The 26114-nt window shown below is 46.3% G+C and overlaps 1 pseudogene; it reads left to right on the top strand.

Annotated features, from left to right (window-relative positions):
- LOC138366200 (uncharacterized) overlaps positions 1 to 25885 on the top strand; it is a 154559-nt pseudogene extending 128674 nt beyond the window's left edge.
- Positions 25886 to 26114: the final 229 nt, after the last annotated feature.

Below are 26114 nucleotides of genomic sequence, written 5' to 3'. Positions count from 1 at the left end.
CTTCATTGACGTCTCGTCCTGACGTCACTGCGCATACCGGAAATGCCACTCTCGCAATTTCCATTTCGCCAGTACTGGCGCCCGTCTTGCTGCTCTGTTGATAGGGCTCTACACACTCCTCACCCTTAATCAAATTCGGGAGAACACATCCCCCACAGGAGTCATTCCCTAGGATCACCTGAGCGTCCATCCTCGGCAGTAAAGCACAGACCCCTGCCAAGAGAGTCTGACAACCATAGTCTGAATTAAGAGTCACCCTATGGAGGGGATGCCTCACTTGTCCCCCCAACGTCCTTATCAGGGCCTCCCCTGTACTGGAACTTCTATAGTCCTCGGGGAAGAGGGATTCACTAACAAGGGTGAAGTCGGACCCAGTGTCCCTCAGCATCCTCGCTGGCACAGGATCAGCTCCCCTTATCTTCACCGTCCCCTCACACACAAAGGGGTGGATCCTCTTCTCCCTCATCACCGGCATATCACCTGAATAATCGTTGGCTTCTCCGCTTTCCATCGTCGCGAAAGCCACGTTTCCACCGTGCCTGGGGCGACCGCTCTCCCTTGCAAGGTGTCCTCGTCCCCCACAGTTGTAACACCGACCGCCTCTCCTAGGCGATCCTCTACCAGTCCTCCTGGTAGCACCAATGGTAGAGGTTCCCTGAGTCCTCCTAGGACTCTCTGTCGTCGGTTCCCGGGCAGCAGCACTCGCTCCCGAGCTAGGTGCACTGCTCACAGGTTGGGGATTCCTCCCCGCGTCCCTTGAGCTCTTGAACTGGGTTACCTCATTGGGTACACTACTCTTGGGAGAGTCCCCACCCATCCTCGCTCCTCCTGAACTCCTAAGGTTCCCTCCCGACCTGGGGTAAGGCGAGTGTCTGGGCGGCCCCTCCCTCCTGAGATGTAGTGCCTCCTCCAGCATGTCGGCTCGGTCCGCTGCAGCCTTCAGGTCCTTAATACCTGCTTCTCTCAACCTTACTCGCAACTCAGGATGGAGCACTGACATAAACTTCTCCATCACTATCAGTCGTTTGATATCATCCACCGACTCCGCTTCCTCCGCTTTCAACCATCGTAGGAATTTCCGTTCCATATCCCTGGCGGTCTCGGCGTAAGTCTTTCCCGACGCTCTTGTACACTCTCTGAACCGCTTCCGGTACATCTCCGGAGTCAGCCAGAATGAGTGGAGCACCGCATTCTTAATTGCGTCGTAACTAGTACACTCCTCTAGGTCCAGCATGTTATAGGCTTCCCGGGCCTCACCAGTCAACCTGCCCTGGACCAGAGCAGCCCAATCATCTTCCGGCCACTCCTTCAGAGTTGCTATCCGTTCAAAGTGTTCGAAGAACGCCTCAGCTTCTTGTGGTTCGAACGTAGGTAAGTCACGTTCCCTTACCTTGAGGTCATCCCGCCGTGCAGGTAGTGAGGGCAGACCACGTTCAACGCGACGCAATTCGACTTCTTTCTTTGCCTTTATCTCCTCCAGTCGCAGTCGTCTCTCTCCTTCTTCTCGCTGCAGCCGAGCTCCTCGCTCCTCTCGCTGCAGCTCAGCCGCACGTTCCCGCACATTCCTCTCGCTGCAGCTCAGCCGCACGTTCCTCTCGCTGCAGCTCAGCCGCACGTTCCTCTCGCTGCAGCTCAGCCGCACGTTCCTCTCGCTGCAGCTCAGCCGCACGTTCCTCTCGCTGCATTTGCGCTTCTCTCTCGTCTCGTCGCAGCTGGGCTTCCAGTTGCATCTTCATTATTTCCAGTTGCAGGCTCCTCTTACTACAGCTGGACCTTCCACTGCTCCCATGTTCACTGTGAATTCTCTCCACACTGGTAGGCGCTTGGGGTGGCCCTAGTCGGGACGGTTCACCTTGCGACGGCTCTACTCGGGACGGCTCCTCTTGAGATGGCTCCCCTCCCGTCGCCTCCTCTCGAGCTGTGAGCTGTGCCATGATCTCTATCCTTCGCTCCGATACCTTAGTCGTCTTGAACCTGATCCCAAAGTGGCTTGCCACTTGTTGGAGCTGGGCCTTGGTACACTCTTCCAAAATTCTCTCGTCCCTTGTGTCAATAAATTTCTTTACTTTGTCCTCCTCCATCTCTATATCATTGAGCATACACGACAGCACAGACAAGTTAGTAGGCACTAATTTCACCGTTTCAGTCCCTTAGCTGGTTGAGTAACAGTACCACTGAATTCACTGGCCACACTGTATTAGTACCCTGGCAACACTTGTCTCGAAATTTGGGCCACACTGTAGCTTGATCCACGCTTCCTGGCGAAGTTCCCAGTTCTTGGCTACCGGGGTTTGAATCCTGGCCAGGTCGCCAGTTCTCTGTCACGTGGAGGTGGGTGGGCCGGGGCTCTGCTAGCACTCAGCTGCTAGGGGCTCAAAAGGCCGAATACTCAGCCCCTCTGACTCCCGGGATTTACCGGAGTCTCCTTGGTCACACAGGAGAGGACCAACAATGCCCACCTCCGCAGGTCTTTGCTTCCACCACAAAAGGGGGGGGGTGCCACTGATTCACCCTGGAAGCCCTTCAGTCAAACACGGGGAAACTGCTGTTAACAGTTCCGGCCTAGACCCGTGGAAGAGTGAAGGAAGACTCAGGCTTACCTTATAATAATAACCTCCCTGAGTCTTGCCTGCCAGACAAAAGGTTGCAGGAACTCCTTTCTTGCCTGTCTTCTCTATCTTCTTTCTAACAAGGTCGCCAGCTGGGTTACTATATCTGCACCCCAGCAATGCAGTTCAGTGGGTGTATTATATATTGTTTGTAGCCAGAAGATTGCTACTCCCATAGATCTGCTACTAGACTGTTGGCCCAGGGTACTCTCCCAGGAAGGTCTGTGTGGCTTTACCTCTCTATAGCCACTACGTTAATAGTTGCCACCATTCAGGCACTGATACTGATCGGATGGCTAAGGGAACACTTTTATGTAAGTCTGTGCTGTCTTTACCACTCACCAGGCAATAAGAACTTCTATAGAGAACGTTGTGTTCCCTAGGTGGTACTGTGATAACCTTCGTGTATGCTCATAGAGAAATATTATAAATGGAGGCACACTCAAACACAATGATAAAAGTGTGAATTTACTGATGCAAATTACATGATCACACATACAAACACAAGCAATACATGAATATGAAAATAAGGATAATAAGTCTGAAGATCGTCAGCCTTTTCTTCCACGACCTCCAACACTCCTTCAACTGGGCAGAAAGACAGGAGTCCCACACTCTCTCACAGGAGGGCCTCTTCACCACGGCGGCGCCTCTTCTTCACTGTCCTGCCATCAATACACACTGTCCTCTCTGACAGTCCTGGACACAAGCTGCCTTGCAGCCTAGTCTACTACTAAAGTATTAATGTCCTGTTGCCACATACATAAGTAACTATTGTGGCCTAACTAGCCTACTCACACAAGGGGTAATGGGAGGAAAAATGATCTACCTTACATTCCTGGCTCACGACGCCTGTCCCTCGATGGTGTGAGGTTCCCACGCTTCCTGAGTCGATCCTCGACGATCCAGGAACGTTCCACAGGTCCTCAGGTGTCGTGGAGCCTTCGCGTCGTCGCCGTTCCAATCCCTGAGATTCAGCTGCCCCAATCCTGGTTCATCGATGGGCGCTGAGCTAATCACTATTTTTCCCACACTCGCCCCTTCCACAAGGCGTTGCTCCTTGTCCTAGGCACGGTGTCGTCCTTCCAAAACCCTCAGTGGATGTGACCCGGTCACAGCTAGGCTTGCCCGCCACACCTTTCCAGGCCCCCCAACGTCCAGCGTCGCCGTCCAGCGTCGTCGCCGAATATTTTCCAAGTTTGGCACTCTTTCGCTCAATAAACTTGGTTCCTTTTCGCTTCCCAGAAGTGCGGGGTCTCCAATACGTGAGATGGGCTGCAATAGCCAGCACTAATCCACTAAGAAAGGCTTGTAGAGCCTCTAATCCTTGAGAGCAGACCGAGGCGCGTCCTGTCGCTTCCAAGGTTGGGTCAACTCTGACGTTGGCGCCGCCCGGGGCACTCGGTGACGTCACGGCGTGCCTTGATTGGTCGCCCGCGACCTAAGTCGGCCAATCCGCGATCGGCTAGTGTCCCTTCCAAAAGGTCATATCTGCATTAGGGGATACTCTTTCATTTTATAACAGGGCGCTAATTTCCCCTTATTTACAACTTATAATGTAACTTTCTCCCTTAACTGGCAGCCGGTCTGGTCGCCACATATATCAAGACTCCCTGAACCTCAGAGAATCAGCAGGGAGAGCTGATATGACTCTTAAAGCAGGCAAACGAAAGAGATAGGAGAGGGCACCGTAACAATGCCTAATACCTTATAATGGTACACACATATCCTTTCTGGGTATATACAACCCTGGAGGCACAATAAACTCAAATGAACTGGAATTTTATCTTAACCAATTACGACACCCGATCATTGTTACAGGTGATCTCAATGCTAACCACCCCACATAAAGTAGAGGTACCCAAAATACTGCAGGCACTGATTTGTACAACTACTTAGACACTACACCATATACTCTTCTTTCGCCGCCCTACCTTGCAACCTACTTTAACTACAGAACCAATTATGAAGCCTCACTGGACATCTGCTTTGGCTCTGCACACTTTCAACATGAACTACAGTTTCATACTGGACCAGATATTGGTAGTGACCACAAACCCCTCATAATAAAATTTACTAACTTTCACCCACCAACCCACCCGCTTACGCTTCCCAAGTGGAACATTAAGTACCTAGACAAGAAAAAATGGGCTGATATTGTCCGCCTCCCAGACACAGACGAAGTAGACCCCAACACGCGACTGTCCACAATCACCTCGGCCATAAATTCTGCAGCCACCCAAATGCTTAAGAAAACTTCAGGACATAGGTCCAACAAACCACTTAAACCGTGGTGGAACGCGGAATGTGCACGAACAGTCACTTTACGCCGACGAGCCATTCAAAAACAAAGACGTCAACCCTCCCTACAGAACTGGGTCAATCTCCGGCGGGCTACAGCAGCGGTCAAAAAAACCATACTATCAGCAAAACGAGCATCATGGGCAACATTCTGTGATAGCCTCACACCCACAACGCCACACTCAAAAGTCTGGGCTACATTTAACAGCATTAAAGGTCGCCCAACATTCCCTTCGTTCCCCCTGATGATCAACGGTTCACTCTGTCAAACACCTCAGGATCGTGCAAATGTTCTCGCTGAATGCCTTAAAGTTACCCTCTCAACACCCTTCCTTCATGCCCAAGAACTCTCCCTCAGGCAAGAAATTGACCGTGCCATACCTCTGCCCATGCTCGGCGTCGACAACATGTACACCTTAAGCGAGCTACGATTGGCCTTAAACCGCCTACCTCTTGGCAAGGCATCTGGAGAGGATGGAATTCCATATGAACTCATCAAATATCTTCCACCGACTGCACACAGCACTCTTCTAAACTATTACAATCTATGCTGGACTCACGGAAATATTCCTTCACAATGGCAGACCAGTAATATTCTTCTGTTCCTTAACTAATATTCGAATCAATATATACTAATATTGTGGGACGAACATTTTCAAAGATGAACATTTATCGTTCATGATAATGAACATGCTATCAAGAGTACTTCGTGTTTAAAATGTGTCGAATGTGCTTCCCGGCCATACAGTGTCATTGGTCAACACAGATGCCCTTGTATACCCTCAATCAATGAGACGAGTCCCTCTGGTTTATAACATAAATGTACTGGAGAGTTTAAAATTATATTATAAAATATGAAAAAATGTGTGCAGCCACACAAGTAATCAGCCAGATGTGGTTTTTCACCCCTAACTAATTCCCCTGAATCAAGAGGCATTCTGACAAATCCTATATTCCATGTTATGTATGTATAGTTAGGTGGTTTCTGCAGGTGAGTGAGCGAGAGCAGGCGGCGGTGGACGCCTGGCTGGCGTCAGGGAAGCCTTTCCACGTGATGCGGGATCACCCATATCATGGTGTGCCTATCATGGGTGGGACTTGGGCAGCTCGCTGGGGCCAAGACATCATCAACGCCAGCGAACTCATTACCATCAGGGACCTCATGCTCAGGGAAGCTGTTGGCACCTCCCGTTATAATGATGATCAACAACTTTTAGCAGTCAGTATATTATACATTCACTTCTAATGTACTGTGGATAGTTAAGTGCAGCAAATTAAGCAAATGCAAACTAAACACTTCTAATTAACAGTAAATTTGTTCAATTCAATTCAATTAGCTTGTACAAATCATTCACCTATAAAAAGTATAGTGCAATATGTCTGTAAACAAAATATAGAAAAGTCTACTAAAGACTCTGGAATGCCATGATATATTATGATACAGTTTAAAAAAATAATTTATCAGATGTATAAATGTTCTGATGGAGTCTGCTGAAGGATCACATATACACTAATGATGTTTGTTGACGATGAAGAAATATCTTAATACTGAAATAGCTAAACCAGCCACCCATACCCATGCGGTGTCTTCTCTATCCTTCACAAAATGCCATTTTGACACAGCATCGTCGTGTTTCTTAGAATATGATGTTGAATGTAAAAAAAACAAAAACAAAAACAAAAACAGAAAAAACATTTCCCGGCAGTTGATCTCATGGGTCTGTCCTCGTCTTGGAAAAGGTCAACATATACCTTGGAATAACTCCTTTCATATACCTGAATATATTGCCACTATATAATGCCAATAAATGCACCACATACTAGAAAATATCTTACTGACTAATTATATCCGTTGTTTACCCCTCAGAGAAGACTGTGGCCGGTGATGAAGGGTCGGGTGCTGGCCCACGACAGTTACACCTGCACAAGTTTCCCAGGTAGTGTTCCCTGGCCCACGCAGCGGGTGGACGAGTTCTTCGTGGGGTCTCCCAGGTGTGTTAGTGTGTGTATACTCACCTATTTCTTCTCCAGTACAAAACTTTTGCTCTTGAACTCCGCCTTTCCAACAATTGGTTGTTTTATGGAAAGACTAGCTATCTAGTCCCTATCATATCTGCATTCAAAACTGTCAATGGACTTCGTTTCTATAATTTGCTCATTTAGTTTTTTCCATTGCCCTGCTACTCTAATCCTAGAAACTAATATCTCTCTGGCTCATCTGTTTCTCAAGCTTCCATTTTGTGCTGTTGTTATTCACTGTGAACATCTTTTCTACCCTGTCAGAACCTTCAAGTACTTTCTATTATGTCTGTTGTGAATTACTGTGTCAAAGGGGTTTTGGCAGTCCATAAATATGTATGCCCCTGCCAAACGATTTCAGGTTCATCTTAATTCCTTTAATTTTTTATCAAGCTCTGCTCAGGTCGCAAGGCATGATTTTCCTTATTTAAAGTTACGTTAGTGCTAGTTTATATACCTAATACTCTCTACGTCTTTAACTAATATTATTCTTATTATTTTTCCGAGTACTTTGCAGGAGAATATTTGTCAGTGACACTCATCTATAGTTAAGTGCCTTCACTATAACTTTTCTTGCATGTTCTGACCACATTTGCCATTTCCCGAATATTTTATAATTCTCTTCACAATTGAATTACTAGTGAAGGGAGTTATAGGTAAACTTTAACTTCCGTATACCTATAACTATACCTATCTTCATTACATTACATTTGCTTCGGTTAAACTCTAACAACTATTTGTTTGACCATTCCTGCAACTTGTCCAGGTCTTCTTAAAGCCTCAATCTGTCCTCCTCTGCCTTAATCCTTCTCATAATTTTGGCGTCGTCAGCAAACACTGAGAGGAATGAGTCTATACCCTCTGGGAGATCATTTACGTATATCAGAAACAGGATAGGTCCGAGTACAGAGCCCTGTGGGACTCCACTGGTGACTTCACGCCATTCTGAGGTCTCACCCCTCACTATAACTCTCTGCTTCCTATTGCTTAGGTACTCCCTTATCCACTGGAGCGCCCTACCAGTTACTCCTGCCTGTTTTTCCAGCTTGTGCATCAACCTTTTATGGGGTACTGTGTCAAAGGCTTTCCGACAGTCCAAAAAAATACAGTCCGCCCATCCTTTCCTTTCTTGCTTAATCTTTGTCACCTGATCTTAGAATTCTGTTAAGCCTGTAAGGCAAGATTTACCCTCCCTGAACCCATGTTGATGGGTTGTCACGAAGTCTCTTCTCTCCAGATGTGTTACTAGGCTTTTTCTCACGATCTTCTCCATCACCTTGCATGGTATACAAGTTAAGGACACTGGTCTGTAGTTCAGTGCCTCTTGTCGGTCGCCCTTTTTGTATATTGGGACTACATTAGCCGTCTTCCATATTTCTGGTAGGTCTCCCGTTTCCAGTGACCTACTATACATTATGGAGAGTGGCAAACAAAGTGCTCCTGCACATTCTTTCAATACCCATGGTGAGATTCCGTCCGGCCCAACAGCCTTTCTCACGTCCAGCTCCAATAAGTGCTTCTTAACCTCATCTCTTGTAATTTCGAACCCTTCCAAGGTCGCCTGGTTTGCTGCCACCTCTCCTGGCGCCATGACCTCTCCATGTTCTATTGTAAAGACCTCCTGGAACCTTTTGTTGAGTTCTTCACACACCTCTTTGTCATTCTATGTGTACCTGTCCTCACCCGTTCTAAGTTTCATTACCTGTTCCTTTACTGTTTTCTTCCTCCTTATGTGACTGTGTAGTAGCTTTGGTTCGGTCTTGGCTTTATTAGCTATATCATTTTTATACCTTTTCTCAGCTGCTCTTCTCACACTGACGTACTCGTTCCTGGTTCTCTGGTATCTCTCTCTACTTTCTGGTGTTCTGTTATTACGGAAGTTTTTCCACGCCCTTTTGTTCAGCTCCTTTGCTTTCATACATTCTCTATTTAACCACGGATTCTTCTTTTGCTTCTCGGGTTTTTCCTGTCGGGCTGGGATAAACCTGCTTACAGCCTCCTGACACTTTTGGGTGACATAGTCCATCATGTCTTGTACGGACTTCTTTCTGAGTTCTGTGTCCCGTAGCATATTCCTAAGGAATTTATTCATCTCCTCATAGTTTCCCTTTCGGTATGCCAGCCCTTTGTTTCCCAGTTCTTTTTTGGGGGGGAGATAATTTCTAACTCAACCAGGTACTCAAAGCTCAATACACTATGATCACTCATTCCCAAGAGGGCTTCCAATTTAACTTCCCTTATATCCGACTCATTTAGGGTAAATATCAGATCAAGCAAGGCTGGTTAACCCCCTCCTCTCATTCTTGTCGGTCCCTTGACATGTTGACTTAAAAAGTTTCTTGTTGCCACATCCAGCAGCTTAGCTCTCCATGTGTCCGGTTCTCCATGTGGGTCTCTGTTCCCCCAATCTATCTTCCCATGGTTGAAGTCTCCTATGATTAGTAGTCTGGATCCGTTCCTGCTAGCCACAGAAGTTGCTCTCTCTATTATATTGATGGTGGCTATGTTGTTTCTATCATATTCCTGTCTAGGTCTTCTGTCGTTCGGTGGGGGGTTATATATGACTACTACTATAGTTTTCTGTCCTCCAGTTGCTATGGGGCCTGATATCTAGTCACTGAAGCCTTCACTGCTCTGATTAACCATCTCTTCAAAACTCCAACCTTTTCTTATCAGCTAAGCTACACCACCTCCTCCTCTCCCTTCTCTCTCTTTCCTCACTACATAGTAGTTCTGCATTTGTTATGGTTTTCATTAGCTTTGTTTCTGTGAGTGCTATTATGTCTGGGTTTTCTTTTAGTGCCCATTCTCCAAGTTCACTTGTTGTATTTGTAATCCCATCTATGTTAGTGTACATTGCCTTCAAACTCACTTTCTTCTGTTCATTTTCTTGTCCCCTTCTTGGTGAGCATTCTGCTTTGCGGAAAGCTGTTCCCTGGGTGTGAGGATCTCTGAGGTGGTTTCTCAGAGGATTTTAGGGGGGAGGGGTTGGGGTTCAAGGGAAGAGGGGACAGGTAGGGTACGGGGTAAGGAGGTATGGGTGGGGGGACAGGGAGGGTATGGGATGAAGGGGGAGGGAGGAAAGCGGGAGGGGGGACATGGTGGAAATGGGGGAGGGGTGACAGGCTCCGAATGGGTTGGGGGGAGGGAGGGTTGGGTGAGCATTTGAGTGGGGGCAGGTTGGGTGAGGGGAAGGGAGGGTTTCTATGCAGAGAGGGGGGTGGTGGTGTTGCCCTCCCCTCTGGTGTTACTGGGATGCTGGTTGTGGGTTCCCCTCTTGTCTCTGGGACTGTTGTGTTGGGGGCTGTGATTTCCTGGTTTACTCCTCTCTCCTTGTGCTTCCTCCTTGCCTCTGCTGCCCTGGCTCTCTCCTTCGTCCTGTCCCTCTGCAGGAATACTTTTTTGTATTCCTCCACATACTGCGGATGACTCTTCCTTTCTAGAGTAACCTCCTTCGTGTTCTCATTTGAAAACACCACCTTTACCAGTCGGTTTCTGTTCTTGTTGTAACAGCACAATCTGAAAACCTTCTCAATGTTTTGTTCAGCCCCTTCCATCTGTAATCCCCTTCAGTATCCCATGTACTGCCTCTCTGTCCTTGCTATTCCATTCATGCCTATTGGATCCATCCTGTTCCATGATGCCTACAACTACCACTGATCTTTTTCTTTCCAGCAGCTGTCTGGTGCACCTTGCTGCTTCCTGTGAGGTAGCTGCTTGCCTGGCTACGTCCCTCACTCTGTCCATTGCTTCTGAGCTCTTTCTCAGTATTTCCGCAAATGTTTCAGGAACAGAGGCATTTCCTTCCAATGCAACATTCCCACCTTCCCTTTGGATGACAATCTGATGCTCAGCCTCTTTATTTTTCTCTGTGAGGGATTTGATCTCCTCCCTTGCTGATGTCAGCTCACTTTGCAGGTTGTTAATTGAAATCCTCATTCCATACATCTCCCTCCTGAATTCCTCCAAAACTGGGGCTAACATTTCCTTTGTTGGGTCACTTTGACTATTCCCTGTGTCCCTGTTGCATCCTTCTGCCATTTTGTCCCTTTCACTGATATGTTTTGATAGGGTTAGGCAGGGGGGTGCAGAAAGAGGGGCAGAGAGAGAGAGAGAGAGAGGGAGAGAGAGAGAGAGAGAGAGAGAGAGAGAGAGAGAGAGAGAGAGAGAGAGAGAGAGAGAGAGAGAGAGAGAGAGAGAGAGAGAGAGAGAGAGACAGACAGACAGACAGACAGACAGACAGACAGACAGATCAGAAAACTATGCCACTCTCCATAGTGTATAGTAGGTCACTGGAGATGGGAGACCTGCCAGAAATATGGAAGACGGCAAATGTGGTCCCAATATACAAAAAGGGCGACAGGCAAGAGGCACTGAACTACAGGTCAGTGTCCTTGACTAGTATACCATGCAAGGTGATGGAGAAGATCGCGAGAAAAAACCTGGTTGCACATCTGGAGAGAAGGGACTTCGTGACAAATCGACAACATGGGTTCAGGGAGGGTAAATCTTGCCTGACTGGCTTAATAGAAATCTATGACCAGGTAACACAGATTAAGCAAGAAAGAGAGGGCTGGACGGACTGCATTTTCTTGGATTGTTGGAAAGCCTTTGACACAGTACCGCATAAGAGGCTGGTACATAAGCTGGAGAGACAGGCAGGTGTAGCTGGTAAGCTGCTCCAGTGGATAAGGGCGAAGTACCTAAGCAATAGGAAGCAGAGAGTTACGGTGAGGGGTGAGACCTCAGATTGGCGTGAAGTCACTTAGTGGAGTCCCACAGGGCTCTGTACTCGATCCTATCTTGTTTCTGATATATGTAAATGATCTCCCGGAGGGTATAGATTCATTTCTCTCAATGTTTGCGGACGATGCCAAAATTATGAGAAGGATTAAGACAGAAGAGGACTGTTTGAGGCTTCAAGAAGACCTAGACAAGTTGCAGGAATGGTCGAACAATTGGTTGTTAGAGTTTAACCAAACCAAATGTAATATAATGAAGATAGGTGTAGGGAGCAGGAGGCCAAATACAAGGTATCATCTGGGAGAGGAAATTCTTCAGGAGTCAGAGAAAGAAAAAGACTTGGGAGTTGATATCACGCCAGACCTGTCTCCTGCAGCACATATCAAGAGGATAACATCAGCGGCATATGCCAGGCTGGCCAACATACGAATGGCATTCAGAAATTTGTGTAAAGAATCATTCAGAACTTTGTATACCACATATGTCAGGCCAGTCCTGGAGTATGCAGCCCCAGCATGGAGTCCATATCTAGTCAAGGACAAGACTAAACTTGAAAAGGTTCAAAGATTTGCCACCAGACTAGTACCCGAGCTAAGAGGTATGAGCTACGAGGAGAGACTACGGGAATTAAACCTCACTTCGCTGGAAGACAGAAGAGTTAGGGGGGACATGAACACCACATTCAAGATTCTGAAGGGAATTGATAGGGTAGATAAAGACAGGCTATTTAACACAAGGGGCACACGCAATAGGGGAAACAGGTGGAAACTGAGTGTCCAAATGAGCCACAGAGATATTAGAAAGAACTTTTTTAGTGTCAGAGTGGTTGACAAATGGAATGCATTAGGAAGTGATGTGGTGGAGGCTGACTCCACACACAGTTTCAAGTGTAGATATGACAGAGCCCAATAGGCTCAGGAATCTGTACACCTGTTGATTGACGGTTGAGAGGCGGGACCAAAGAGCCAGAGCTGAACCCCCGCAAGCACAACTAGGTGAGTACAGAGCAGGTGAGAGAGCAAGAGAGATAGAACAAGAGAGAGAGCAAGAGAGAGAGAGAGAGAGAGAGCAAGAGAGAGGAGTAAGACACAGAGAGGGCAAGAGAGAGAGAGCAAGAAAGATAGGGAGAGGGCGAGAAGGCGAGAGGGGAGGGGTGGGGGAGAGAGGGAGTGAGGAGGGGGAGGGGGAGGGAGATTGTATGTCACTTTATCTATGTTGTCTAGTTGACGTGTAGGTGTGTGTGTGTGTGTGTGTGTGTGTGTGTGTGTGTGTGTGTGTGTGTGTGTGTGTGTGTGTGTGTGTGTGTGTGTGTGTGTGTGTGTGTGTGTGTGTGTGTGTGTGTGTGTGTGTGTGTGTGTGTGTGTGTGTGTGTGTGTGTGTGTGTGTGTGTGTGTGTGTGTGTGTGTGTGTGTGTGTGTGTGTGTGTGTGTGTGTGTGTGTGTGTACTCACCTAGTTGTACTCACCTAGTTGTGTTTGCGGGGGTTGAGCTCTGGCTCTTTGGTCCCGCCTCTCAACCGTCAATCAACAGGTGTACAGATTCCTGAGCCTATCGGGCTCTGTCATATCTACACTTGAAACTGTGTATGGAGTCAGCCTCCACCACATCACCCCCTAATGCATTCCATTTGTCAACCACTCTGACACTAAAAAAGTTCTTTCTAATATCTCTGTGGCTCATTTGGGCACTCAGTTTCCACCTGTGTACCCTTGTGAGTGTTCCCCTTATGTTAAATAGACTGTCTTTATCTACACTATCAATCCCCTTCAGAATCTTGAATGTGGTGATCATGTCCCCCCTAACTCTTCTGTCTTCCAGTGAAATGAGGTTTAATTCCCGTAGTCTCTCCTCGTAGCTCATACCTCTCAGCTCGGGTACTAGTCTGGTGGCAAATCTTTGAACCTTTTCAAGTTTAGTCTTGTCCTTGACTAGATATGGACTCCATGCTGGGGCTGCATACTCCAGGATTGGCCTGACATATGTGGTATACAAAGTTCTGAATGATTCTTTACACAAATTTCTGAATGCCGTTCGTGTGTTGGCCAGCCTGGCATATGCCGCTGATGTTATCCTCTTGATATGTGCTGCAGGAGACAGGTCTGGCGTGATATCAACTCCCAAGTCTTTTTCTTTCTCTGACTCCTGAAGAATTTCCTCTCCCAGATGATACCTTGTATTTGGCCTCCTGCTCCCTACACCTATCTTCATTATATTACATTTGGTTGGGTTAAACTCTAACAACCAATTGTTCGACCATTCCTGCAACTTGTCTAGGTCTTCTTGAAGCCTCAAACAGTCCTCTTCTGTCTTAATTCTTCTCATAATTTTGGCATCGTCCGCAAACATTGAGAGAAATGAATCTATACCCTCCGGGAGATCATTTACATATATCAGAAACAAGATAGGACCGAGTACAGAGCCCTGTGGGACTCCACTAAGTGACTTCACGCCAATCTGAGGTCTCACCCCTCACCGTAACTCTCTGCTTCCTATTGCTTAGGTACTCCCCCAGCAAACACAATTTTTTTTTTTTTTTTTTTTTTTTTTTTTTTGAGATATATACAAGAGTTGTTACATTCTTGTACAGCCACTAGTACGCGTAGCGTTTCGGGCAAGTCCTTAATCCTATGGTCCCTGGAATACGATCCCCTGCCGCGAAGAATCGTTTTTTCATCCAAGTACACATTTTACTGTTGCGTTAAACAGAGGCTACAGTTAAGGAATTGCGCCCAGTAAATCCTCCCCGGCCAGGATACGAACCCATGACATAGCGCTCGCGGAACGCCAGGCGAGTGTCTTACCACTACACCACGGAGACTGCTGTGGACGGAGACAAATCATCTAGAAAACGTTTGTCTATCTCTTCCCATAGGCGTGGGAATGATTTGCATTGAGAATGGTGCAGTAGAGCCTTTGAGAAACTTTTAATCAAAAAATCCAAACACAAAGGTTTTATAATAAATTGTTTTTCTACAACTTTTTTGTTCCTAATGTATTACAAATAGTTTTTACATGTTTAAATATAAAATTTGTGGTGTTTTTTTTTTGTAAAATTCATTAATAAATTGTGAATGATATATATTGGCTGAGTGAAACGTTCAAAATCCATTTTGTTATAATATGATCAGAAAAAAGTAGTTTTCCAAATTTTCTAAAAATCGCTCTTTTTAACACAATAAAACCTTTTCCTTTTTCCTTTTCAATAAAACCTTTTTTTTTTTTTAAACCTTTTCCAGTTTAGTCTTATCCTTGACTAGATATGGACTCCATGCTGGGGCTGCATACTCCAGGATTGGCCTGACATATGTGGTATACAAAGTTCTGAATGATTCTTTACACAAGTTTCTGAATGCCGTTCGTATGTTGGCCAGCCTGGCATATGCCGCTGATGTTATCCGCTTGCAGGAGACAGGTCTGGCGTGATATCAACCCCCAAGTCTTTTTCCTTCTCTGACTCCTGAAGAATTTCCTCTCCCAGATGATACCTTGTATCTGGCCTCCTACTCCCTACACCTATCTTCATTACATTACATTTGGTTGGGTTAAACTCTAACAACCATTTGTTCGACCATTCCTTCAGCTTGTCTAGGTCTTCTTGAAGCCTCAAACAGTCCTCTTCTGTTTTAATCCTTCTCATAATTTTAGCATCGTCCGCAAACATTGAGAGAAATGAATCGATACCCTCCGGGAGATCATTTACATATATCAGAAACAAGATAGGACCGAGTACAGAGCCCTGTGGGACTCCACTGGTGACTTCACGCCAATCGGAGGTCTCACCCCTCACCATAACTCTCTGCTTCCTATTGCTTAGATACTCCCTTATCCACTGGAGCACCTTACCAGCTACACCTGCCTGTCTCTCCAGCTTATGTACCAGCCTCTTATGCGGTACTGTGTCAAAGGCTTTCCGACAATCCAAGAAAATGCAGTCCGCCCAGCCCTCTCTTTCTTGCTTAATCTGTGTCACCTGATCGTAGAATTCTATCAAGCCTGTAAGGCAAGATTTACCCTCCCTGAACCCATGTTGGCGATTTGTTACGAAGTCCCTTCTCTCCAGATGTGTTACCAGGTTTTTTCTCACGATCTTCTCCATCACCTTGCATGGTATACAAGTCAAGGACACTGGCCTGTAGTTTAGTGCCTCTTGTCTGTCACCCTTTTTGTATATTGGGACCACATTCGCCGTCTTCCATATTTCTGGTAGGTCTCCCGTCTCTAGTGACTTACTATACACTATGGAGAGTGGCAAGCAAAGTGCCTCTGCACACTCTCTCAGTACCCATGGTGAGATCCCGTCTGGACCAACAGCCTTTCTAACATCCAGATCCAGCAGGTGTCTCTTGACCTCCTCTCTCGTAATTTCGAACTCCTCCAAGGCCGCCTGGTTTACCTCCCTTTCTCCTAGCACAGTGACCTCACCCTGTTCTATTGTGAAGACCTCCTGGAACCTCTTGTTGAGTTCCTCACACACCTCTCTGTCATTCTCTGTATACCTGTCCTCGCCTGTTCTAAGTTTCAATACCTGTTCTTTCACTGTTGTTTTCCTTCTGATGTGACTGTGGAGTAGCTTTGGTTCGGTCTTGGCTTTGTTTGCTATATCATTTTCAAAATTTTTCTCTGCTTCTCTTCTCACCCTGACGTACTCATTCCTGGTTCTCTGGTATCTCTCTCTGCTTTCTGGTGTTCTGATATTCCGGAAGTTCCTCCACGCCTTTTTGTTCAGTTTCTTCGCTTCCATACATGCCCTATTATACCATGGATTCTTCTGTTGCTTCTCGGATTTTTCCCTTTGGGCCGGGATGAACCTGTTTACTGCCTCCTGACACTTTTGGGTAACATAGTCCATCATACCCTGTACAGACTTGTCTCTGAGGTCTGTGTCCCAAGGTATTTCACTTAGGAAACTTCTCATCTGTTCATAATTCCCCTTTCGGTATGCCAGCCTTTTGATTCCTAGTTCTTTTTGGGGGGAGATAAGTCCTAGCTCTACCAGGTACTCAAAGTTCAATACACTGTGGTCACTCATTCCCAAGGGCGCTTCCATCTTAACTTCCCTTATATCCCATTCATTTAGGGTAAATATCAAATCAAGCATTGCTGGTTCATCTTCTCTCATTCTTGTTGGTTCTTTGGTGTGCTGGCTTAGAAAGTTTCTTGTTGCCACGTCCAGCAGCTTAGCTCTCCATGTTTCTGGTCCTCCATGCGGGTCTCTGTTCTTCCAATCTATCTTCCCATGGTTGAAGTCTCCCATAATTTGTAGTCCAGATCCATTCCTGCTAGCAACAGAAGCTGCTCTTTCTATTATGTTAATGGTGGCCATGTTGTTTCTATCATATTCCTGTCTAGGTCTTCTGTCATTTGGTGGTGGATTATATATGACTGCGACTATAATTTTTTTCCCTCCATTTGTTACAGTACCTGCTATGTAGTCACTGAAACCTTCACAGCCCTGAATATCCATCTCCTCAAAATCCCAGCCTTTTCTTACCAGCAGAGCTACACCACCCCCACCTCTTCCTTCCCTCTCTTTCCTCATAACATAATAGTCCTGTGGGAACACTGCATTTGTTATCGTTTTCGTGATCTTTGTTTCTGTGAGAGCTATTATGTCTGGGTTTTCCTCTAGTACCAGTTCTCCAAGCTCATTTGCTTTATTTGTAATTCCATCTATGTTAGTGTACATCGCTTTGAGGCTCACTTTCTTCTGTCCCTTTCCAAATCGCCTCCTTGGTGAGTGTTCTGCTGGTGGGGGAGGCTGTTCCATGGGTGTGAGGACCTGTGAGGTGGATAACAGGGTCTCAGAGGATACTGGGATGAGGGGCGGGGGATCCAGTGAAGGGGGAGGGACAGGGAGGGTATGGGGTGAAAGGGGAGGGAGGACGGCAAGGGAAGGGGGGGAGGGAGGACTCGGGAGGAGGGGAGGGGTAGAAGGGTGGGGATTGGGTGTGGGGGGAGGGAGATTTGGCTGAACATTTGAGTGGGGGCAGGGAGGGTTTGGGGTAGGGGGGTTTTCTATGCAGAGGAGGGAGGCGGGGTTGTCCTCCCTTCTGGTGTTACTGGGTAGCTGGTTGTGGGTTGTGGGTTGTGGGCTGGTTTTGTGTGTGTGTGTGTGTGTGTGTGTGTGTGTGTGTGTGTGTGTGTGTGTGTGTGTGTGTGTGTGTGTGTGTGTGTGTGTGTGTGTGTGTGTGTGTGTGTGTGTGTATGTGTGTGTGTGTGTGTGTGTGTGTGTGTGTGTGTGTGTGTGTGTGTGTGTGTGTGTACTCACCTAGTTGTGTCTGCAGGATCGAGCATTGACTCTTGGATCCCGCCTTTCGAGCATCGGTTGTTTACAGCAATGACTCCTGTCCTATTTCCCTATCATACCTGGTTTTAAAATTATGAATAGTATTTGCTTCCACAACCTGTTCCTGAAGTGCATTCCATTTCCCCACTACTCTCACGCTAAAAGAAAACTTCCTAACATCTCTGTGACTCATCTGAGTTTCAAGCTTCCATCCATGTCCTCTCGTTCTGCTACTATTGTGTGTTGTGTGTGTGTGTGTGTGTGTGTGTGTGTGTGTGTGTGTGTGTGTGTGTGTGTGTGTGTGTGTGTGTGTGTGTGTGTGTGTGTGTTTGTAGGGAGGGGGAATGCGTGGGAAACAGACGGGTGGGAGGGGGCGGAGATAAACATTTTGAAGATAAACTTTTTATAATCTAAACCAACGCTTTCAATTACATTAAAATGTTAGCTTGAGAATATTCTATGTTTTCAACAAATATTCATATGCCAGTTTACATGAAGACTATTACTGGAACCGTAATATGCTTTCAGACCATCAAAAATATTTAGAGAACCATCCAGGAGGTTAGAGCATGGGGGAGTGGGGGTTCCAATGGTATTGGATTTGGTCTGAAGACGAGCTGGAGAACGGGCTGCATAACGTGTCCTCAGGGAGATCTGCTCAAGGGAATGGATTTGGGACGACTATACATAATTTGTGTTATTATCAGCCCTCTATCAATAATTAGATTTAGGCTATGGTTACTTTAGGTTAATGTTTGGTCAGATTAGGCAAGGTTTCATTACGTTTGGTTACATTAATACGATATGTTATTTTATTTTTTTTTTTTTTCTTTTTAGCAGGGATAATCCTGCGCGGGCCCTAAGCCTCTGGCTGGCCCACTAAGTGATGCTCGTTTCTGGTTTACCTGGGCGGAGGATGAGTATGTATGACCCGTATGGTCGCTTCAGTAAGATTTTGCCATATGTGTTTAACAACTTCCTCTGCTCTGTCGAATCGAAGGTGAAATCTTAACGGGTTTGTAACTGTGCACTGTGTTAGATAATGTTCCAGTGGTCTGTCGGGCATTTCTCCACAGTGTTGACATTTCCTCTCACCTTCCGGAACCCGTAAGCCTATTTCCCATGCACATGGGTATCCAAGCCTGATGCGATGTAAGTGCACTTCTGTTGTTCTACTGCCCCCTTTCATCAAACTAAGTGGTTCGTAGTTGGTGGAATTCTTGTACCAACCCGCAGATCCTGATGTTGCAACTGCTGTGTTGTGGTCACTGTACAGCCTTCGCATTGCTCTGTTTCGAATCACGTTCTTCATCTGGGAGAGACTCGGTGGTATGTAAATGTCTACATTCCTCCTCTTAGTAGCAAGTTTTGCAGCTTCGTCTGCAATGTCATTACCTAATAGTCCCACATGACTTGGCACCCAGTTGATAAGCACCCGTCGGCCTTGTCGGTGGAGTGTGTGCATGAAAGATAAGACATTGGTGATCAGATGGATGTTATCACATATGTGTTCCTGTTGCAAGGTTTCAATGGCGGTTCTCGAATCTGTATGGACGATAACATGTTGGCGGTGTTCAGCAAGAGCATGTTCCAAAGCCTTTTGAATGGCTAGCATCTCAGTCTGTAAAGTCGAACACCCATTTGAGAGCCTCCAACTATATACAGAGTTTCCTGCTTTAACTGCAGCTCCGGTTTCCTGTCCCTGCTGGTCTACTGACCCATCCGTGAAGTAAGTGAAGCTGTCGGATGCCATGTTTGCTTCTATATGCATCTGTGCAATGTGACGTAGCAGATGAGGATGTGTCTGGTTCTTCTTTCCGTCAAGAGCCATAATCTGAAAGTCTGCTGGCAGAGATTCCCAAGGGGCTTGTATAACAAAGTCTGCATGTATGTCGTCGACACCCCTCTCAGTGACTGTGTTTGCCATATCGAACGTATCGATGGCGTTTATCGCACAATGGGTCCACCTGTTGCTAGTGGAGGCTCTTCTGTCCAGAGTTAGTGCTCCAGTGATCAAATCTTTAAGTGAACTGATTCTAGGTCTAGTCAATATCTTGGTCAGCATGCACGCAGCAATCCCCTTTACCCTTATTTCAATCGACGTTAGCTTTGTCTCTAGTCTTAGGTTCAGGATTTTAGTCCATCTGGGAGCACCTGTTATGACTCGCAATGCATCATTTTGAAGAACCTCAACGTTTGCCCACTGACCAGGAGAAAGAGTGAGTAAGGCAGGTGCTGCATAATCAACCAGGGAACGAACGGCGTGTATGTAAAACATTCTCAACACTCTGTGTCCCGCTCCTAGACGGGGCCCTGTGATTGCTCTCATTATATTTATTCGTGACTTTGCTTTCTCCTTTAGATATTGAATTTGCTTATTGAATGTCATCTTAAAATCAATCCACACTCCGAGATATCGATATTGTGGAACCCACTGAAGGTTAATGTCCTGAATGCGTAGGTGCCTGTCTGGAGCCTTGCCACCTAGTCTCATCGCCTTAGACTTTTGTGCAGATATTTTTAGCCCTAAAACACTGCATTCAGATGTCACTTGATCTAAAGCACCTTGAGCTTTATTTAGAAGTGAAGGACCCGTAACGACTAATGCTAGATCATCAGCATAGCTTAGCAATGTAACCCCTTCTGGAAAGGACATGGTAACAAGGTTTTCCATAAGGATGTTAAAAAGACTAGGACTGAGGACTCCTCCTTGTGGAGTCCCATTCTCGTGCAAGTGGTAGTCCGACACTTGTCCTTGCAACTTTACTCTGGCATACCTGTGACTTAGGTAATCTTGAATCCATGCTAGCATTTTCCCCCTCACACCTTTTTTAACTAAGGTGTGTAGTATTGCTGGCGGGCTTGCAAGTTCAAATGCTTTTTCCAGATCAAGGAAGACCACTATAGCTGGACCCGAGTTAACTGTTCCTAGTAATGTTGCTATGCAGTTGGCAGTACCTACACCTCTAGTGAAGCCAAATATGTGTTTATGAAGGTCTCCAGTCTTCCACAGTAGCCTATTTAAGACCATCCGTTCTGCAGTTTTACTAACGCATGATGTTAAGGAAATGGGTCTGTAATTGCCAGGTTCATTCGGCTTAGGAATCGGTATGATGTCTGCTTTCTTCCAAGAGGGCGGTAGTTTGCCTTGCTGCCAAGACGCATTGATGACGTCCAACATCCCTCGGTCTCCAGCAGGACCTGCATGTGCGATCATTGAGTATGTAATGTTATCAGCACCTGGTGCAGTGTCCTTACCACCCTTTTTGGCTCTGCTTAGTTCCTGTTCGGTGAAGGGACAGTCACATTCGTCATTTATAGCTAAGCCCTCATGAATGACTGTCATCCTCTCTTGTTTTAAGTGTTCTTGCTGCCTTCGGACCATTGCAGGAAGCTGATATGAAGCTGTTCTTTCTGCAAATTGGAGAGCAAGTCTCTCAGCCTCCTGCAATGGTTGAATACATGCCTGTGGCCGGGCTGGTCGACCTGATATAGTTTTAATCTGACCCCATATCTTGCCAAGACTACTATGTTCATTTAGAGTTGACTCACCTTGCTTCAGATATCACCGCTCGTAGCAGAGTTCTTCCTTCCGGTGTGGGGTTTCTCTTTAGATGTTTTCTGAAGATATTGACTCTGTGGTTCTGTTCTTGAACGTCATTACTATAGAACCAATAGTTCTTTCGTTTCGTGTTACCTGTGATAATGATTGGAATAGCTTTGTTCGCAGCAGCTGCAACGGCTTCCTGCAGATTGGTCTCGTGTATGTTCAAATCCTCAGGTGGCGTGTACGTTGCATACCATTTTTCAAGTTCTTCCTGGTATACATTCCAATTGGCCTTCCCTAAATTCCACCGAGGCCGCGCAGGAGGTGTAGGAGGTCGTGCCAGGTTTAGTGTCGTGACAGTAGCATAGTGGTCACTGGTGATCACCGGGTCTACTTCCCACTTCGCCTGTTGCTGGAGTGCTGTGGAGATGAATGTAAGATCAAGGGAACCTCCTAGAATGTGAGTGGGTTCCCCAGTGTTGAGAAGTGTAATTTCAGGTACTTCTCGCAGAGCTGCAGCTAAATGGCGCCCATCTGCATTGGCTGGCCCAGTTGCACCTAACTCTGGATGATGAGCATTAAAATCTCCAGCAAGAATTAAATTTTCCTGCGTGGCCAAGGCAAGCACTGCCTCTGCTTCTAGTTTACGTCTAGGGGGCTTGTAGACGTTGTATATGAGGAGCTCAAAATTAGCCATATTCACTGTAACTGCTAATACCTCTACTCCATCCCCACATGAAACCGAGTCTATTTTCTTGCTGGGTATGGTGTTTCTGACTAGGGTCATTAATCCTCTTAGCCTCCCCTGCTCATACGGGAGAACATAGTGCTGATATCCAGCTAATCTGAAGGATTTCGTGGCTGGGAAAAGAGTTTCTTCCAAAACGATTACATCTGCTTTCGTGCTGATTGCAGCCTCCTGAAGTGTGTGTTTTTTATTTCCAAGACCTTGTATGTTCCACTGCAGAATTCGTAATGGCCAGACGACGGGTTCGGTTGGTGTTGCTTGTTCTACTAGAACTCCTCCTCGGAATCGACCTCTATATTCTCCGCCTCGCAAGTCGTGTCGCTGCAAATCGGACTGCATTGATAGTTCGTGGTCATCCCCGACGTTGTTGGAATCTGTGCATAACTGTGGTCCATCGCTATGTTGTTGGAAGTGCTGCAGGTCGGACTGCAGTGATTGTCCGTGGTCAACCCCGGCATTGTTGGAATCTGTGCAGAACTGTGGTCCATCACTTTGTTGTTGGTATTGCTGCAAGTCGGACTGCATTGATTGCTCGCGGCCGTTTCTTGTGTTGGCGGAACCTGCGCATCTCTGCTGTTCAATACGTCTTTGTTGGCGTTGCTGCAGATCAGACTGCATTGGCTGTTGTTGTCTGTCTCCTGTGTTGGAAGATTCTGTTGATCGTGGGTGGTCACTGCGTCTTGCAGTTGCGTTTGTGAATGTCGATGTTCCAGTGTCTTGACTAGCCGACTGGTGTCGGTAGCCAGTAAGTCCAAGTTGCGTTGTTTGTCCTCTTGTGCTCCATCCTGTCGGAGACTGTCTATTTCTCGTGTAACTGTGGTCTGCTGCACGATCTTGTCCATTATCACACAAGTGATGTCTTGAGTCTGTTGTTGTGAGGCGTTCTGCGTCATCTGTAGGCAATTGATAATGGTCTCTGCCATGATCTTCACGATGGTTTGCAGCTGGACCTCGGTAAAACTGTATAGCTGGTGAGTAGATTCCGAAAGTAAGCGTTTTCTGCTCAATTGCACTTGCTGGACTTCTGCAACACTTTCGTGTAATGTCTGATTCGGAATTGACAGATTCGGGAAATTTTGCTCTGTGAGAGCGGGTGGCTGTTGTGGCTGTGCACGAGTGTTCTAGACGGTGGTGCTGGTGGATGTACCGCTGGTCAGTGTGTTGACCCTGGCCTGAGCTGTCTGCACTTTTTGTTTCCGTGCAGAGCAGGTTGTGCTCCAGGTATGATGTTTGCCTCCACAATTTGGACATTTGGCTGTTGTGGTCTGGTTTGCCTTGTGCTTGGCAATACAGTCTTTGGTGGGATGTCTCAGGCTGCACACTCCGCACCTCTCCTGTCCTGTGCAGCGTGACTGATGGGGGCCGTATTTCTGACACCTGAAGCAGCGTAGGGGTTCCGGGACGTATGGCCTCTGTCGGTATGTCCCCCAATTTCCAAGACCGAAAGTTTCCGGCACATGTCCCATGACGGTCACCAGAACCTGACGCGTCGCTGCCTTGTCTACTTTTGTGTGGCAACGTTCCGCACTCAGGACTTGCTTGTGTTCTAGCACTGGATCCAGGGGAAAGTCGATTGGGTATCCCAAAAGCACGACTCGTGTGCGTCGTTCTGAAGGGTCCAGCTTTACCAAGCACACAGGTTTCCCCTGCAGGACTCTTACCTTCTCTAAGTAATGTGCAGTCTGTTGGTCTTGAGGTGTCAGTATTATTTCTCCCTTCAGGTTGACTGTAATGGAAAGTTTGAGCTCTGGTTGTTCTTTTTCCATCGCCGTTACTACTCCATATGCTGTAGGAAAGTGGTCGGTCTGCATGATCTTGAATTTCGGAAGAAGTGCAGAGGCTGGCGATGTCTGGTGTGAGACTGGTGGTGTCCTCCCCTGTCCCATACTGCTGTCCTGCGGCTGGGCTGTGGAGAGAGGAACAATGGCCGATATTGGCTGGCGTGAAACCGGTAGTGTCCTCTCCTGACTCATACTGCCGTCCCGCGGCAGCGTTGCGGACAGAGAAGCATTGACTGACACTGGCTGGTGTGTGACTGACGCTGTCCTCTCTAGGTCCATTACGTCCGCTGACTTGCTGGTAGAAGCAAGTGGTAAAGCCTCGATAGCAGTTTTCTTTGGGGCCTGCTGCACATCGGTCCCCCGTCCTTCCTCGTCCGAAAGCTGCTTCCATTCCCTCTTGCGCTGAGCCTTCCCCATGGCTCTCTACACGTAGTGAAAACCGACTCAAACCACCGGAGCAGCAGGCGACACGTCCTCACTGCACGGTAGCTCAGGAGCCCACTCGATATGTTATTGACGGTAATGTGAAATATAAAAATCGAAAACTACCTGTGTACCCTCGAATATCGTTTACAGAAAACCAGTTTCTTCAAAGAAAACGTTTCTAGCATACAAGTTTTATATTTTAAACTAACGATTTTTATTACAATTAAGTAATAATTTGAGAATAACCTCTGCTGATAAGGGTTCATGAACTGGCAAATGATACAGGCTCATTTGCCAGTTTACATGAAGGCCATGTAACTACACCCACTTACATGAGAGGGGTGTAGTTGTTCATGACAATGGGTTTGGTCGCTGGATGGGCTGAATTAAATTTTGTTGGTTGTAGGTGAAGCTGTCACGCATGGTATAATAGGCCTCCTTTAATTTTCTCTATTCTATTGTTCATATGTAATTGCTATTTAAAGTCCATTTTCTAAATGATGGAACATTTATTTTGTATTTCAAATTTTCTTCCACAGATATCGGAAGAAGTACAGGAATTACAGAGTATCCGCTCACTGTCCAGTTCAATGCCGTCCCCAGCAGCACCAGGATTGGTTGTTATGTTGATTATCTCATAATCTCTACATACCCAGCAACAATGGGATTGGTTGAACTTTAGATTATTAAATCATATCAATTCCCCAGCAACATCAGGATTGGTTGAACTGTTGCACAGTACCAACTGTGACTACGAGTGACCGTGTTGCTTTTCTCAATGGTCACGCATAGCCCAGGAATATTTTCATTTTTTCCCAACAGACCCATGGTGCATTTTCTATTTTTATTCGCCTGCACCTCACAGTATCCTAATATTTTCAATAATTTATTGTCCTCCCCCTTACATCATATATATTTTTTACAAAAAGTGGAATTAAACAGCTTCCCTTCTAGCCCCCCTACTATTTCGTCCAAAGAGATAAAATGGCAGGCTTCCGTCACATCTAAATTTCGTCACCTCAGTGACCTTGCACAGCCACAATCATCCCAAATATTCCATGACGTCATCAGCCAGCCAGCTAGCTAGTCATCTTCCCTTAATAACTCCATTTTCCGTTATAGCATATTTAACCCAATTTCATATTTATTCCCATTTTCGATATTACACAATAGGGATTAAAGAGTCGCCTTCCGTCGAACCTAATGTACAATGACGTCATCCATTATCTTCCCACAATAAGCACGTTTTCTGTGATAGCATATTTAAACCCATCTTCCCACACCTAGCCCGTTTTCTGTGATAGCATATTTAAACCCATTTCAATTTGTTTCCCATTTACAAAGATCATTTCTAGCTAAGATCTCACATTGAACGTAAGAAATGAAATTGCAGAAGGACTTTGTAGGGAACCAAACTGGATCTCCTATTTACTTCCATCCAAACATCAACTGTTCCTATGAGATATAGTGCAGAAAGGTCCATGCATGGAATGCCTGGAAATAGCACAATGTACCCACCTGTATTTATCCTATATCATTCAAAATAAATTATGAAACATATCTATTGCTTAATTATACCCTATTGCTATCCTCTTATATCTACTTATACCATTCAAACAAGTCGTCTATATAAACTGTAGAAGACCCATTCATTC

Source organism: Procambarus clarkii, chromosome 2, assembly GCF_040958095.1.
Source record: "Procambarus clarkii isolate CNS0578487 chromosome 2, FALCON_Pclarkii_2.0, whole genome shotgun sequence".
In the NCBI taxonomy this organism is placed as follows: Eukaryota; Metazoa; Arthropoda; class Malacostraca; order Decapoda; family Cambaridae; genus Procambarus; species Procambarus clarkii.
This window is presented reverse-complemented; position numbering and strand designations above follow the sequence as displayed.